The sequence below is a fragment of the Paramormyrops kingsleyae genome, chromosome 11 (assembly GCF_048594095.1).
Source record: "Paramormyrops kingsleyae isolate MSU_618 chromosome 11, PKINGS_0.4, whole genome shotgun sequence".
Classification (NCBI taxonomy): Eukaryota; Metazoa; Chordata; class Actinopteri; order Osteoglossiformes; family Mormyridae; genus Paramormyrops; species Paramormyrops kingsleyae.
Genome location: NC_132807.1, coordinates 11,351,507 through 11,356,318, shown reverse-complemented (window position 1 = coordinate 11,356,318; position 4,812 = coordinate 11,351,507). Strand labels below are relative to the sequence as shown.

At 41.8% G+C, this 4,812-nt stretch overlaps 1 long non-coding RNA gene across 1 annotated transcript; it reads right to left on the bottom strand.

The window, feature by feature from the left end:
* Positions 1 to 568: 568 nt before the first annotated feature.
* LOC140593438 (uncharacterized) lies at positions 569 to 3,981 on the bottom strand. Its single transcript, XR_011993785.1, has 3 exons — positions 3,415 to 3,981; positions 1,656 to 3,062; positions 569 to 1,539 (listed from the first exon to the last, which is right to left on the bottom strand). It is a non-coding gene; the product is annotated as an uncharacterized lncRNA (long non-coding RNA).
* Between the last annotated feature and the right edge of the window lie 831 nt (positions 3,982 to 4,812).

Below are 4,812 nucleotides of genomic sequence, written 5' to 3'. Positions count from 1 at the left end.
ATATTTTGTTGAAGGCAGAGGTTTGGAGTTGCCGACACGGGCGCAGAGCTGGAGGATTGTGTAGGAGTTAGTTCCCGACGTGGGTGCGCTATGCTCCGTGTTGGTAGCAGCGGTGCTGGGCTCAACCGTGGAGCCAGCAGCTTGCGGAGGGACAGAGGTTGACGGTACGGACTTTATAATAAGCCACCTATGCATAGCTTTTGCTATTACCAACCACAAGATAAAAGAATGGAGCGTATACGCTGTTTTAATTAAAGATTGCGGCTAACAGTTTCAAAACGTGCTGCAAAATGCGTAGCGAAGTGAAATGTGAGCAGCACGTGCATGTCTAGTGAAGGAGGCATTGACGGATACGCCCCTAATTCAAACGGGCCAATTGGAAAGCAACCCAGTTTTGAAAATCAAATGTTTTCATTGGACAGAGAGTATTTCGCAGGGTGAGCACGACTTGTCTCTGGGGGGGCAGTGCCCATCACAGGGCACACTCGCACACCATTCACTCACTCAATTTAGTATCCCCTGTAGCCTAATATTGAAAATAATTTAGACAAATAAACAGAAGGCTCACTTTTCAAAACAATAAAGTTTTTATTATATGACTGACAACGAATACAACTGTTAAGTATCAAAAGTGCTCCAGTGAGTTCTGCAAGTTTTTTTTTTTTTTTTAAAAAGTGGAAAAGTTGTTCTATTTCGGAGAAGTCTCTTATCAGCTTCCAGTCACGAACTGCGGGGTTGAATCTCCGACCAACAGTATCTGAAACTGCTTGACGAAGGTTGTTGGGTAGTGCATTTTTCCCCCTGGAGCCGTCAAAGTTAACAGAACCTGCCCAGTTCTGATAAAGGTTGAGAGGAATTAACCTTTTAAACAAAAGAACAGCGAAACGATCTGCCCTTGGTTTCCCGTCTGGTCCTGTTGAGTCCAGATACAGTTTATTCTCGGTCTCTACTGAAACATGATTTAAAAGTACATCTGGAAGGATTACCCCCTGCATGAGAGACCGGCGAATATGGTGATGAGAAAGGGAGGTGTTTCTTGGTGTTTCAGGCAATCTCAAATGGAATGATGTCATGACGGAAGGATGAGAAAATGCTGAATAATCTTGATTCGGCGAATTTTCACTATGGAGCATCGAATTCGTCACCACTGGGTTGTTGGTTAATCCTACAGATGCTGAGCCCGCTAACGAATGATCTGGACTGGTTTGTAGGTTGAGAGTCCGGACAGTTAATGGTGTAGAGGCTGCAGAAGGAACACCAAAATCAGCATTACCCAGGTGCGCTGACAGCGAATGGTCTTCGTGATCACATCTGAAAAGACTGTTGGCAGTCCATCTGAGTATCCACAGACGTTGAAGGAACGACGGATGGATCTGTGGATGTGGATTGATCCACTGTCGGAGGATGAGTTTTCTCACTGAAATGCGCCTCCAACAAACCAATCCTTGCCTCTAAATTCAGAAGCCTTCTTGTGAATTCTGATATCTGTTCCTTGGAAACAGTGACTTAAGCAGGACATCTACGTTCAATTAGAACAGCCTGTAGACGGTAACATTAAAATTTGTTGTGAATATGATGTGCACACCGCAGACAGGCATATGAAGCTATACTGCACATGGCGCTGCTTGCGTAATAATAAATTAGCAAATACCCACCGATTTCTTTTTTACAAGCCGGGTAGTCCCTGTTTTATTTTTGGTCTGTGGGCTCTGCTTGTTCTCTTTGCCAGAATTCTATTGAGACAATATGTATGATGGTTAGCACACAACAAACAGCTGAATGTACAAAAAAATTTAAGGAAGCGTTAGGCAAAAAATATAGCCAAATACATCGTAAATTATAGCCTACGTACCTTTCGCTTGCTGCTCCAAGTGGAAGCGCTCTTCTTTGAATAAAATGCTGTAGCCTCCATTTCTTTCTCGCACAGTTAATACAAATGCATGCAGTGACAATTTCATAATAGGTTTATTTTATCAGCTGCTCACTCGCATTTAAAAGACCGTAAAACGGCATGGGCGGCGCTATAGGGAGGGGCTATCAGGTGCTATATGGAGTGAAATGTTTATGAATAGCAAAATGGGGGTGGGGGGGCTGAATGCTGTCTGTTGCCTTGTAATCAACATATTATTGGAGACTCTTTTGCGGGGGGGGGGGATTCCGACTGTCTAGCATTCAGTTTGATTTCAGATTCAGCATTCAAATGCATGCCAGGGAAAAGGGGAAAGCTTTCCTCTTGCACAGTTAATACAAATGCATGTGTAACACTTGTGTGCTTGAAATTCACAGCACATATACTACAGGGCCAGATCTAGGCTCGCAGGGAGTGGTCAACGTAAAGAATTAGGCCAAAAACTCAGACACACAAAGACAACACTTCAATAGAAAACAAAACTCGAAAACCAATATCACAGAGAATGAAAATACATGTACGACTCAGGATTCCTTTGTGTATGAAGGCAATTAGTCAACACACTTTAGTTATTCCCGTATAAAGGTAGATGAGATTAAAACTATTTAGTTCCAATTAGTTAACCACCTTAAATCTAATTAAGTTTAGCTAATACTAGTTTCTACATCAGTAACGAATCCTATTTAAACCCTAATCTAAGTACTAATTGGTTTAACTTCAACCTCTTTGCTTTAGGCAATTGCTTTAAATATCAATCCCAAATTGAACACCTTCTCGTTTTAGTAAAACACATACAAAAACTTCTCAGTTAACATAATTCACACTTTGTACACCATAACATGACAATTAGGGAGATACAGGAATAAATAACTCCATATAACGATCCATGTCCAATTAAAAGAAGAAAATATATTTCAGTTCCGTCCTTGGTATGTAATAAACGGAGGTCCTACCGCACTGGTGGTGAGGTGGTACCAATAAAGTCTGACCATGGAGCAATTCTGTTCCTCACTAGGAAGAAAAGGGGCTGACGCAAATCCAGGTGCGTAGACTGTGGGGTTGGCTCGCCATCTTGTTTCTGCACGCCGTGTGTAATGAATGCCGATCCAAAACGGTGGACACCCTAATACATCCCATCAAAAAAAAACCTGACCTGTGCAACAGGTCGTACAAAGCAAATAACTCCATCAATCATACCTCAAATAATCACACTTTATAAAATAATTTAATACTTAAGACAAAATGTGCAGCCATATATTCTGTGCTGCAACTTAAAATGGCGTGGATAAAGCTCCTTCGCTACCTTTACGCAGTCCGTACATCCAACTCAATTATATAAACTTAACTAAATTAATTCGAAAAATGCGATTTCATCCTGGTCCCTAATAATTATGTCATGAATTATAAACCGATTATATTTATACTACTTTTTACATGCTTAATTTTCTCCTTTTTCCACACTCGATCTGTGGGTTCAACAAACTAAAATAAGAAACATAACTTACCACAATCAGGTAAGTTAACTATTTCTAGCAACCCTTTGGTTTGCAAAGTCAATTTCCGTGAATTTTACTTCGCTTTTCCAGAGTTCAGCCCTAACTGTGCTGAACTGACCGCTCCGTCTTTCCACTTCAGCAGCTCTCCCCGCTCTGCGCGCTTCTTACGCACTACCCAGCGTCTTAAAGGAGAAGTCACTTTTTTCTTATTTGGATATGTGGGTTACACCCTCCCCTCCTTTCCTAATGTACGTCCCTGTACATTAGGGTGACCACCTAATCCATGTCAGGAGGGACACTATGAGCTACAACAGGATTTGTAAACTACCATTTCATACATTTCAATTAAAAGGACCAGGATTTCACTTAAGCACTGGGTTCTTGCCGTATGCTGATTGGTCAGTCTCCTATAATCATGCATATGTGTCAGTAATGTTAATGCGAAACAGCTGGATGAGTCTTTCAATCTAGGAACTAACCAAACATTTTAGCAGAGCACAGAATCCTTTCAGCTTTAAAGTAGTTCGTAAAAGCTGAAGTAGCTCATAGTGTCCCTCCTGACATGGATTAGGTGGTCACCCTACTGTACATTGTGTCAAAATTTATACTGTCATTACTTCATGGGATTCTGCAGCACTAAAGTCTGCGAGCGAGTTGGTGATCGCTGTACTCAAACTCTGGAAAACAGTTTGGACTACAGTAACTAATGGGCTCCCTAACTCAGGGTATGTCAGTCGTTTAGCAGCTTTTCTATCTCTAACAGATCTCCTTAAATTATCACTCTCACTCCCAGTTGAATTACTATCATCTTCATTCCTCATGCTCTCTCCGTCTAATGGCACAGAAGGGGCATTCGGTGGACTTGGTTCAGATAAGTCATCAGATCCTTCTCTGATAGGCATAGTGATATTAGCAGGTTGTTCTCCAGCAGGTAAGTGTTTATCTCCAGTTGGTTCTCCAGCAGGTAAGTGTTTATCTCCAGTTGGTTCTCCAGCAGGTAAGTGTTTATCTCCAGTTTGTTCTTCAGCAGGTAAGTGTGCATCATACAGGTTAATATCAATAGACCTCATTGGAGTATCATCAAAAAACATTTCTGTTGGATCTTGAGGATCTTGCGCAACAGTAGTTGGCATCACATACAATTCCCTTCCCGTGCTCTCAAAGGAAGATCTGCTTTCCTCAGAATCTTGGTTGATTCCTGGGGTTACTAACCTTATGTCCTTATAACCTGAAAGATAGCTGGAATCATACTCATCAGCATCATCAGCATCAAGCTGCTCAGATTCTTCCAAGCTATCACTTCCTCGATGTTGACATCTTCTAGGTCGTCTGGGGAACGTTCTGGTATTGGGTTCCTCTCCAGAAGTCATAGGAAGGAAACTGCACGGCAGTAAAAGGTCACGATGA